General features: G+C 41.6%; 4 pseudogenes; all 4 read left to right on the forward strand.

The window, feature by feature from the left end:
• LOC149516282 (25S ribosomal RNA) overlaps window positions 1-2,089 on the forward strand; it is a 3,368-nt pseudogene extending 1,279 nt beyond the window's left edge.
• A 4,897-nt stretch (window positions 2,090-6,986) lies between these two features.
• On the forward strand, window positions 6,987-8,490 carry LOC149516283 (18S ribosomal RNA; annotated as a pseudogene).
• Window positions 8,491-8,780: 290 nt separating this feature from the next.
• Window positions 8,781-8,933, forward strand: LOC149516284 (5.8S ribosomal RNA; annotated as a pseudogene).
• A 219-nt stretch (window positions 8,934-9,152) lies between these two features.
• Window positions 9,153-12,055, forward strand: LOC149516285 (25S ribosomal RNA; annotated as a pseudogene).
• The last annotated feature ends 701 nt before the right edge of the window (window positions 12,056-12,756 follow it).

Here is a 12,756-nt window from a genome sequence, read left to right on the forward strand (position 1 = left end):
TGTAACAACTCATCTACCAATCAACTAGACCTAAAAATGGATACTGCTTAAGCATGTGACCTATACCTGGCTATCGGGGAAAGGATCAGGCCCCGATGAGTAAGAAGGCAAGGCAATCATTGCAAAACCTAAGGTGTAAGCTTGGGCAGAGCAACTATCGATACATATATTGGTAGTGGTAGCAAATATTCAAATGAGAATTTTGAAAGCTGAAAAAGGAAAGGTTCCATGTGAATGACACTTGCACATGGGTTAGTTGATCCTAAGAGATAGGGGAAATTCATCTTGATAGCGTGTCTAGTGTTAGCTTTCAAAGGGAATTGGGTTAAAATTCCTAAACCAGAATACGATAGCTAACAACAACATTAAGGAGTCTAGAGACATTGGTGATGGCCTCAGGAAGAGTTATCTTCTCTATTTAATGGCCTACCCACCCTAGAAACAGCTCAGCCAAAGGTAAGGTCTAGCAGCTAGAAGAGCACCGCACATCATGCAATGTTTAGTACACCCTTAATGGCCCTTAAAAATCTAGAGGATTGAGTGCCATCTGTGCTTCGTTTTACTCATAATCACATCAGGTCTCTTGGCTGAATAGCCTCTAGTCGATGGAATAATGTAGGTAGGGGAAGTCAGCAAAATAGATCTATAAGCTTAAGAAAAAGATTGGCTTTAAAGTCTAGGCATGGGGGTCCAAATCTTGAACCCATTGACTGTCAATACACTACTCTAGTTGTTCCCACAGTGTGAGCGGGTCATAGCTTGCTAGCTGAAGGATGGACTAAAAATGCCTCTCTTGTGGGACTTCCTCGAGTGATGAACAATTGACTCAGAACTGGTATAGGCAAAGGGAATCCAACTATTTACTTAAAATATAGCATTGTGATGGTCCTTGTAAATGCTCACAAAATATGATTTTTGCCCAGCGCTTTGATTGTCAAAGTGAAAAAATTTAACCAAACACAGGTAAATGGTAGGAGTAACTATGACTCTCTTAAGGTAGCCATATGCCTTGTCATCTAATTAGTAACAAGCATGGATGGATTAACAAGATTCCCACTATCTCTATCTACTATCTAGTGAAACCATAGCCAAAGGAATGGGCTTGGTAGATTCTGTGGGGAAAAAAGACCTTGTTGAGCTTAACTTTAGTTCGACTTTGAGAAATGACTTAATAAGTGTAAGATAAGTGACAGCCCTTAGATGAAATTGAAATACCACAACTTTTAATGTTATTTTACTTATTCCATGTATCAGAGGTGGGGTACAACTTTTGGACCTAAGACTAACCTCAATTGGTTGATCCTAGCAAAAAATATTGTTAGGTGGGGAGTTTAGCTGGGGTAGCACATCTGTTAAAAGATAATGCAAGTATCTTAAGATAAGCTCAATGAGAATTGAAATCTCATGTGAAATAAAAGGGTAAAAGCTCATTTGATTATGATTTACAGTATGAATATGAATCATGAAAGCATGGCCTATTGATCCATTAGACCTTCAAAATTTCAAGCTAAAAGTGTCAAAAAAGTTACCTCAAGGATAACTGGCTTGTGGCAGCCAATCATTCATAGTGACATTGCTTTTTCATCCTTTGATGTAAGCTTTTCCTATCATTATGAAGCAAAATTCACCATGTGTTTGATTTTTCAGCCACCAATAGTGAATGTGAGCTTGGTTCAGACCATCATGAGATAGGCTAGTTTTACACTACTGATGGCAGCATTGCAATAGTAATTCAACCTAGTGTGAGAGGAACCATTGATTCTCACAATTGGTAATCGCACTTGGTTGAAAAGTTGGTGGTGTGAAGCTACCATGCGCTAGATTATGACTAAATGCCTCTAAGTCAGAATCTAGGCTATAAGTGATGCATGCACCTATTGCCTAATTGCTGACCTGTAATATGAGTCAATGCCCCTTAAGAGCATATGTCATAGGTGTAGCCCCTGCAATAGACAAGCCACATAGGCCTTTTTAGAGCTCAATTCCACCAAGTGATAGGTAGAATCCTTTGTAGATGTCTTCAATATGTGATGGGTATTGTTGCCTCAGATGCCATCAGTAGATGCTAGCCCCTTGGTATAGGATGTTGCCTTGGACACCATTGCTAAATGTTGGCACTTAGTGCAAGCACTTGCTTCAACCATTATTGGCACAAGTGGGACCTTGGTATGGGTTGTTGCCTTGGACAACTTTTTGTTAGATGCTAGCATTTAGTGCAACATATCTACCATGAACTTCCCACTTAAGATACTTGTCTGCCTCTTGATCACCATAGGCACCAAATGACACTCAATCCATGTGTCATAGGCTTCAATCTTGAGCCAAACTTTACACAGCCTTGGATGGGGGATTGACTTTGTCTGCCTAAGTCAGCCTACAAAACTCAAGTGCTCAACATAATTCTAGCTTGTCAAAGATTGTGTTATAATACTAGGCCTTCCATAAGCCCATAAATCTATTCCTCCTAATACTGTGTTCAAGAATGCCCACACTTGGGTTTGATCGTGCACTTGCACATCGATCATTAGTGCCTACACATGGGTCTGTCTATGTGCCAGTGTCATGGGCTCTGACCTTAGACTCAGAATCCGTGTGGCCTTAGGCTTGGAATCTCTTCCTTTATGCCTAAGTCAGCCTAAAACACAAGTGTGCGGGCACTAGAACAATGGGAAAGGCTGATTACACAAATTAAAGAGAAGTAAAACAACAAGGTAGAATGCTGGAATATGTTGTATATTCACAGAAACAGAAGTGTTTGATGGTGTACAAATGAGGGTGGAGCAGCCCTCTATTTATAGTTCAGGCTCCAGCTACACTTAATGGCAATATCTCTAGAATAAAGGCTAAAATCATGGGATTACACAGATTATAATCAATCAAGATTCTAACTCTAGATTTCTAGGGTCAATCAAATCTGCCATGAGGCTCCTACTGATCCTGTAAGGTTCCATAAGCTTCCTTTGTGTATCCAGCACCTTGGGCCCTTCTACATGTGGTGCGGACAGCTTGAATGCCAAGCCTTGGCCTCACGGGCTGGCCTGCGAGCTGGGCAGGCGTTCTGGCCTTGTCTCCTAGGCCTTGCACGCAAATACCCGCTAGCACGCCTAGTCTGCGGGCCTCAACCTCTGGCTCACGTGCTGGTGCACCTAATGTGCATGGCACGCACACCCAGGGTATGACATTTTCCCCCACCTAATTATGCAATGCCCTCGTTGCATCTTCTGTATGGTACTACCTGATCTGGTCCTCGAACTACTATAAGTCATCTACTAGTTCCTAGCTTGCCTCATTGTTTGGAAGTCCTTTCTAGCGCACCAAGCACTCTTGTCTTGGTTGATAGTTCATCTGTTTCACCTTTCGGTCAGCTATGATGCTATGGACCTCCTTCTCATATAAGGCCCTTACTCCCAATTGCATGCTTTGACTCTACCAGTCCTGGATCTGCACGTCTTGCCTATTCTGGTCTACCCACTTCTTCGACCTCTTGGTCGCCTTGTGTAGTAGACTCTGGCCAAGTTAGTTTGCTTCTGCCATGCCTTGGCAAACTTGTATGCTGCTAGATTTGGCCCTATATAACCTGCAGCAATCGAACAGGGTGTTAGTGGTTGTTGCCCTGTCACAACCTCAAATGGGCTCTGGTTCGTTGCCTCGCTCCTTTGCAAGTTGTAGGAAAACTATGCAACATCTACCAACTTTGGCCAGTCCCTTTGTGTGGCACTCACATAGTGCTTGAGGTAGACCTCTAATAGTCCATTCACTCATTCTGTCTACCCATCAGTCTGTGGATGCATGCTGGAAGAAAAGTTCAAGTTTGACCCCAACAGCTTGAACAACTCAGTTTAGAACCTGCTCGTGAACTGCTCGTCCCGATCACTAATAATGGTCCTCAGCACTCCCCAGTACTTAACCATGTTTTTCAAGAGCAATCGAGCTACCTCCTCGTCTGGGCACTCCTTGGTTGCTGGAATGAAGATTCCATACTTGGAAAACCTATCCACCACTATCATGATGCTTTCAAACCCTTCTGCTTTGGGTAGACCGACTATAAAGTCCAGAGAAACACTCTCTTATGGTCGCTCTGGCACTGGTAATGGCTCCAAGAGATCACCTAGTTTCTTGAGCTCCACTTTGTCCTATTGGCACACAAGACAAGTCTTCATATAGGCCTCCATATCGTCTCTCATATATGGCCAGTAGTACCAGTCCTCGATCAGTGCCAAGGTACGGCTCACTCCGAGGTGTCCAGCCTACCTTGAATCTTGACATTCTTACAAAACTTCCTTGTGGAGCTTCCCATGCTGTGGTACAAACAGTCTACTACCCCTGGTGTACAACAAACCATCCTGCATCCAAAATCGCCTAGTCTTACCTTACTGGGCATACTCCATAAGAGCCTTGGCTGTAAGATCATGCGTAAGAAGGATTTCATGGTGTATTCAACAAAACCATCAACATGTTCACCCAGAAGAATGAATCCTTAGAGTTCATGGTTAAAGTGATGTGCAAAGAGATGAATGAGCTCAAAGAGGAGCTCACAACATGCAAGGCAGCCATTGGGAATGGTGTGTTAGCTATAACAACTAAGGCTTAAGTGGTAGTTCCCAAGCCAATGGAGTGTAAGGGAGCTAGGTCCACAAAAGATGTGGAAAACATTCTATGAGGAATGGAACAATACTTTTAAGCCATGGGCATTGATGAGGATGCCATTAAGGTAAGTATAGCCTCTATATATTTGGTTGACATTGCATTATTGTGGTAGAGATGTAGGTGTAATGATGCAAGCTATAAAGATGCTACTGTCTAGACTTGGGAGGAGTTCAAGGTAGAGTTTAAGCAGTAGTTCTACCCTGAGTATGCTAATGATGAGTCAAGGGTGAAAATTAATAAGCTTAGTCAAAAAGGCAAGGTATGGGAGTATGTTTGAGAGTTTTTAGAACTAATGCTTCAAATTTCAAACCTTGGAGAAAAGGAAGGTCTCTTTTGTTTCATGGATGGACTCAAATTGTGGGCCAAGAATAAGTTATAGTGAAAGGGTGTCAAAGATCTAGCTGAAGTCATGATAGCTACTAAATCCTTGGTAGAGATTTGGCCATAAAAGAAGTTTGAGTCATTCAAGCCAAAATGTGATGGCAGAGACCGATAGTCCAAAGAGGGAGACAAAGATCAATAGTCCAAGGATGGGGACAAAAGTTGATAGACCAAGAATGGTCAAGGCAAGCCACCAAATGAAAAGTGGAAGCCAAGGTAGTGGAACAACAAGGATCGTGAGCCATTGACTTGTTACATTTGTGAAGGTCCAAAGGGTGCCCCAAGTAGAAAGATTGATGTTAGTAGACATGATAATTGAGGGCAAGAAACTGAATGCACTTATGGACACAAGAGTATCTCATTTATTCATATCTGGAGATATAACCCAAAAGTTGAACCTAAAGGTACAAAAATGGGCTATTATGACAAAACGGTTAACTCTAAAGAGATCCAACAATTGACATAGCACATGGAATGGAGCTATAACTTGAGGAATGGAAAGACAAGGAATCAATCGAGGTAATTCTTTTAGATGATTATGATCTTGTTATTGGTTTAGAATTCCTTGACCATATTAGTGCACTTGTGGTGTCTTTTGCCATTTGTATTTGCGTATTGGATAGTTGATTCCCATGCATCACACCGATGAGACAAGAATCAAGGTCAAGGACCAAGATGTTGTTTGCCATACAATTGCCTAGGAGAGTGAGTAGAAAAAAAAAAGACATTTTCCTTGTAGCCTTGAAGATGGAAAAGTCCAAGCAGAATGGTGTTGACTACCCCTAGAAGTACTACAGGTGCTAGAGTCATTCAGAAACATGATGCCCATTAAATTGCCCAAGAGGCTATGACCAAAGAGAAAGATGGATCATGAAATTAAGCCAATGGAATGCACGGCACAATTATTTAGCATAGAGTTGGAAACGAGGCTAACTTAGGCACATTTATAGTTGTTTCTACCTTAAGGCCACATGGGTGCTAGGCTTAAGCCCTTGTAAAATGACACCTACTGCTAATGTTACCCTATACCTTAAACTAAGTCCCTAAATCAAGCAATAGCTCCATAGGTTGGTGCAAGTAGAAGTTGTGGTTGTAGGCTTGGTCTGGCCAAGTCCCTCAAGTATTTGGTAGTCTCGTGGTCCCTTATCGTTAATTAGAAAAATGCCACTTAGAAAAATGCCTTGGCCTAGCCAAGACCGTGCATATAGTTGATGCTACCTAAAACCCCAGGAACAAGTCTTTGAATCGAGCAATGTCACCCTGGGGTGGTGATAGTGGAGTTTTTGTGTGCAGCCCTAAGTAGATCAAACATTGGTGTTGTCATGCTGTTGTTGCCTGTTGGATGGCAGGGCCAATCTTATGGCCTTTGCTTATGTTTTTCCCATGTCAAACAATTGTGGCAAGGCCTCACCTCATACTTCATTTCCTGTACTCATTCATTAACTAATTGAATGGGTGGGTTGTGCATCAGTGTGCATGGATGCTACTATTTGTATGCAATGGACATATGAGTGGTGCTATGGTTATGCATGTTGGCAGGCTCTATGCTTGATGCATCAAACTGTTGGCCTATCATCCTCTTTAATCTCTCCATCCATGTGGTCATCATACTGTGAGCGCATAATCAGGATTTTATGCTTCATGCCTAAACTGATGGAAACTAGATGTCTTGCCATCCCTCATCCATCTTGTGTCCTTGGAGGTTATGGGTTGAACTTCAACTGTGCCCCGTGTCCTAAGAGTGACACCCAAACCTCCATGGCTACCTTGGTGCACTAGTGTTCAATCATGCTTTCGAATGCAAAATGTTTTGTGGGCACTAGCTTTTGACCCTTATTTTTTTGATGCTATGCATTTTATGTGCTCGACATGCATGACACTTGTGCTCTGTGTTGGCCATATCTACCACTCAATTGATGCGTTGAGGTCTAGGTAGTACCAAAATCCTGAAAGAAAGTTACCTGGTTGATCCTACCAGTAGTCATATGTTTGTCTTAAAGATTAAGCCATGCATGTGTAAGAATGAAGTAATTCACACTATGAAATTGTGAATGGCTCATTAAATGGCAACCACATCCAAGGCAGCAGGCATGAAAATCACCTAATCCTGGCATGAGGAGTTAGTGGCAATAAATAACAATATTGGGCTTTACGAGCTTGGTAATTGGAATGAGTACTATCTAAATCTCTTAACAAGAATCCATTAAAGGGCAAGTCTGGTGCTAGCAACTATGGTAATTTCAGCTTTAATAGCGTATATTTAAGTTGTTGCAATTTAAAAGCTTGTAGTTGGAACTAGGGTTAGGTCATTTGGTCCACCTCACTATGGGCACCAGTCTACTTATCCCTACTATCGGTGATGCACTCCTAGCCTTAAGTCACTGGGTCCGTCCTTCAATGTTGTTACTTTGAAGAAATTAGAGTGCCCAATGCAAGCCGATACTTGTATACATTAGCATGCGATAACATCATAGGATTTTAGTCCTATCATGTTGGCTTTCAGGATTGGAGTAATGATTAATAAAGACAGTCAGGGACATTAATATTTCATAGTTAGAGGTGAAATTATTGGATTTATGAAACATGAACAACTGCAAAAGCATTTGCCAAGGATGCTTTCATTAATCAAGAATGAAAGTTGAGGGCTTATAGATGATCAGATATCGTCTTAGTCTCAACCATAAATGATGCCTACCAGGGATCGACGGATGTTACTTTTAGGATTTTGCTAGTACCTTATGAGAAATCAAAGTCTTTAAGTTTCTGGCACAAGTATGGTCGAAAGGCTGAAACTTAAAGGAATTGATGGAAGGGCACCAATAGGGGTGGAGCCAATATCTTAATTTGTTTCAACATTGGGAAACTTACTAATTCTAGACATAGTAAGGATTGAAAAACTAAGAGCTCTTTCTTGATTCTATGGGTGGTGGTGCATGGCTGTTCTAAGTTGATAAAGCATTTTGTTTGGATAATTCCTTAACGAACAAGATCTTAACCTGCTAATTAGCTATGCAAAGGTGATCTTTCGTGGCTAGCTTCTTAGGGGGACTATGGCCATTTAGGCCAAGGAAGTTTGAGGTAATAACAAGTCTATGATGCCCTTAGATGTTCTAGGCCTCACGTGCACTACATTGATGTATTCAATAAGTTTATAGCCTTGGTCAATAGGCCCAGTTAATCTTTGAAATTTCATCATGATAAGGATAAATCATTGCAATTATTGGTCTTCAATGAGGAATTCCTAATAAGTGCGAGTCATCAGCTCACATTGACTACATCCCTACCCTTTGTACATACCACTATCAATCATTCCGATTAAATGGTCTAGTGAAGTGTCCAGATCATGGCAATGTGGACAATTCGTTATCCATGATGCTGTGAGAAGTCCATTGAACCTTATTATTTAGAGGAAAGAGAAGTCATAACAAGGTTTTTATAGGTGAACCTATGGAAGGATTATTGTCGAAACTTGTACAATGAATGACCCATGAAAGCATTAAGGGAACACCAAGGGGGCAAGGGTGATTCCATGCCCTGAGTCCGTTCAAGCCTTGGGCATGCATGACAATTGATTTGTTTTGCGTCATGGGTGGACGAAACGATTGGTATCATCAGCCATGGCCAAATAATGAACCCTTGTGTGAATCGTGCCAAGGAACCAGAGTGAAAAAAAGTGCATGTGTCATTGCCATCCCATTCAAGGTGCATGCACAGACAACACTAGGACTCTTTTTGTCATGAAAAACCGAAATGACTCTCAGTAATACATATCTTGGCTTTTGCATTGATGAAAAACATAGCAAAATGTGATACTTGGTGTGAATTATTAAATCCTATGAACCATTGAGTCTTTTAACACAAGTTGCACCCCAAGTCATTAGGTCAGGTGTCATGCATCATCGTCCCATCCAACCCCTTGTCCATTAGGCTTCGGGTAAGGGGGTGAAAGATGGCCTTCTATGATCTCATCAGTCATGGTTGGCCCAAAAGTGAGTCCCCTACAATGATAATTTCATGAGCATCGATGGTAAAACTCTTAGTGTGCCTTATTTCTAGTGATGTAGGCTCATTGTCCATCTAGACCCCATTAGACCCCCTACATCACTTAATCGATGCTTGCATCACGGCCCTAGGTTAGGTACGATTACCTACTAAGTTTAAGTATACCAATAAGCAGAAGTAAAGAAACTTAGCAGGATTCTCTTGTAACAACGAGCAAATAAAAAAGAGCCCAGCATAAGAATCGAGTGCTTACGACATTCGAATTGTAGTATGGTGAAGCATCCTCCTCCATGTTAGACCTGACCTAAGTTTCCTAGAAAGGGGCATAGAAAGGGTGAGAGCCCCATTGTGCCTAGACCTTATCGCACCATGAGGTATTGTATGCGAGTTGGGTTGTTTGTGAATGCATCCCCAATTGGGAGGTAAATTCTATCCAAGGATGAATATAAGCAAGAGATCGATAGCGAACAAGTATCGTAAGGGAAAAACGAAAAGGACTTTGAAAAGAGAGTGAAACAGTGCATGAAATTATCAAAAGGGAAGTAGATAGGGGCTAGCAATGCACCCCAGTTGGATGTGGAATGACCAAAGCTGATCCATCGATCGACTTAAGGTATGGACCACATAGGTTATGGTAGTAGCCCGAGCTTGGGCTTTCAATATGCCCGTAGAGACATCATCATTGCAATCATGGAATATAGCATGCATTATCTTAGCATGCCTCAACACTTGCATGCTCCTGGCATCGACCTACAAGTTCTCTATCTGGCCTGTCTTGAAACATGGACCAAGAAGTCTAACATGTGTGTGAGTTAATAGGCTAGACAACTCATAAGGCATAAGGAAGCTGATTGACAGGATCCTTCGTGGGTGCACCATTGATTGACCTTGAAATTTTAATAAGGGTTTTAGTGTGAGCATGCTTATCAAGACTCAAAAGATGGTGAACTATGCTTGAACCAGATGGAGCTAGAAGAAACTCTGTTAGAGGGCCATAATGATATTATCATACAAATTATTCATGTGACTTAGGCATAGGGGTAAAAGACTAATCGAACTGACTAGTAGCTAGTTCCCTTTGAAGTTTCCCTCAAGATAGCTAGAGTCTTTAGTGAGTTCTATCAGCTAAAGCCAATTCGTAGCTAGAGCCCTGGACCTATTCTCAAACTTTAAATAGCTAGGGCAGTGTGGTTGCTTCATTGAGCAGTGCCATAGAATCGAGAGCACCAAGTGGGCCATTTTTGGTAAGCAAAACTAGCGATGCAGGATGAATCAGAAGCTGGGTTATGGTGCCTAACTGTATGTTAAACTAGAACCCATAAAGTGTTGGTCAATTAAGACAATGAAATGGTGGTCATGGAAGTCAAAATCTGCTAAGGAGTGTTAACAACTCACTTGCCAAATCAACTAGCCTCAAAAATGGATGGCGCTTAAGAGTGCGATCTATACTTGGCCGTTGAGGTAAGGGCCAAGCCCCGATAAGTAGAAGGGGGTGACGGTGCCACCAAACCCAAGGTGTGAAGCCAGGTGGAGTAACCGTCAGTGTGGATCTTGATGGTACTAGCAAATATTGAAATGAAAACTTTGAAGGCCAAAGAGGGGAAATGTTCCATGTAAGTGTGTCCAGCATGAGCTTCGAAAGGCATTTGGGGTTAAAATTCTTAAACCAAGATGCGATGATTGCTGGCAACATTAAGAGTCTAGAGATATTGGTGCCTTTTTGTTTAATGGCCTACCCACCTTAGAAATGACTTAATTGGAGGGAAAGTCTAGTGGCTAGAAGAGCACTGTATGTCATTGGTGTTTGTGCACCCCTAGTAGCCCTTGAAAATCTGAAGGACTGAGTGCAGTTCGTGCTCATACTCATAATCATAATAGGTCTCCAAGGTGAACTATATCTGGTTGATGGAATACAGGCAAAGAAAGTTGGCAAAATGGATTTGTAACCTTAGGAAAAGGATTGGCTCTGAGGGCTAGGCATGACGTCTTAGTCCCAAACCCATCAGCTACCAGTGCATTACTCAAGCTGCTATCATAGTGAGAGTAGGTCAACGCATGCTGGCTGGAGAATGGACTGGGAATGGCTCCTTAAAGGCCTTTCCCTGGGTAATGAACAGTCAACTCAGAACTAGTTCAAACAAGGGGAATCTGACTATTTAATTAAAACAAAGCATTACGATGATCCTTACGGATGCTTATGCAATTTGATTTCTGCCTCTCTAAATGTCAAAGTGAAGAAATTCAACCAAGCATGAGTAAATGGCAGGGTAACTATAACTCTCTTAAGGTAGCCAAATGCCTCATTATTTAATTAGTAACATGCATGAATAGATTAATGAGATTCCCACTGTCCTTATCTACTATCTATCAAAACCATAGCCAAGGGAACGGTCATGGTTGAATCAATGGGGAAATAAGACCTTGTTAAGCTTAACTCTAGTCTGACTTTATGAAATGACTTAAGACGTGTAGTATAAGTGGGAGCCTTCAGAAGAAATTGAATTACCACTATTTTTAACATTATTTTACTTATTCTATGAATTAAAGGTAAGGCATGACCCTTTTTCTGGACCCAAGGCTAGCTTCAATCAGTCAATCTAGGTAGAAAACATCATCAGGTAGGGAGTTTGGCTGGGGCGGCACATTTGTTAAAAGATAACGCAAGTGTCATAAGATGAGCTCAATGAGAGCAAAAATCTCATGTGTAAGAGAAGGGTAAAAAGCACTTTTTATTCTGATTTCCAGTATAAATACAAACCATGAAAGCATGGCCTATCGATCATTTAAACCATTGGAATTTAAAGATAGAGATGTCATAAAGGTTACCATAGGGATAACTGGTTTGTGGTAGCCATGTGTTCATAGCAACCTGCTTTTTAATCCTTCGATGTCAGCTCTTCCTATCATTGTGAAGCAGAATTCACCAAGTGTTTGATTGTTCACCCACCAATAGGGAATGTGAGATGGGTTTAGACCCTCAGTCGAATGATGGCCACCTGCTTTGCCACATATTGGTGCACCTTGCTGGATGGGACTCATCACACCAATAGCATGCTTGCGATACTGACTCTTCAATGCACCTTTCTGGACATGGTGCTTAGGTCAACCGCACTCAACCGACACCACCCATAATAGACCTTAACATGATGGCATTCGAACAATTCAATCATCTCACAAGTTGGGTCTTTTTAGCCCTTCCAAGGTCACCTCTCTAGGTGTGGCACTCTAGGCAATGGCCCTCATGGTGACACCTTAATGCTTGCTATCTCATACTCAAACTTAATGCTCAAATATCTCATAGGCTTCACTACCTTGGCTTAGTACCACCAGAATTCACAAGTCTTCCCCACTTTTACATGAAATCAATTTGGCTCTACATGCAACAATGTCTTCATGATGGTTCCACAACTTGTTTACCTTGACTCTGGCATAGCTCTTAGGGCATTTCAAAGTCCACTCAGTGTCGAGGATCCATTGATCCAACTATAAACATAGGATCTCTTGACCAGTTTTATCTTAGGGTTCACTAACCCACTCAGTACTCAAAGTCCATTGACCTACTCAAACTCATGGCTATTCCACTCACTGCATCTACTCAAAGATTCCATATTTAGCTTAACTCAATTGACTTTTCTTTGCTTTGCTCAAAGTCATCCAGTTTGCTAACTGGATGCAAACTCAAATGCCAATACCAATTGCTTTGCTCAACTTAATTGGTCCTCACCC

Source organism: Durio zibethinus, chromosome 10, assembly GCF_047325235.1.
Source record: "Durio zibethinus cultivar Kanyao isolate XHJ-2024 chromosome 10, ASM4732523v1, whole genome shotgun sequence".
NCBI classification, from domain to species: domain Eukaryota; kingdom Viridiplantae; phylum Streptophyta; class Magnoliopsida; order Malvales; family Malvaceae; genus Durio; species Durio zibethinus.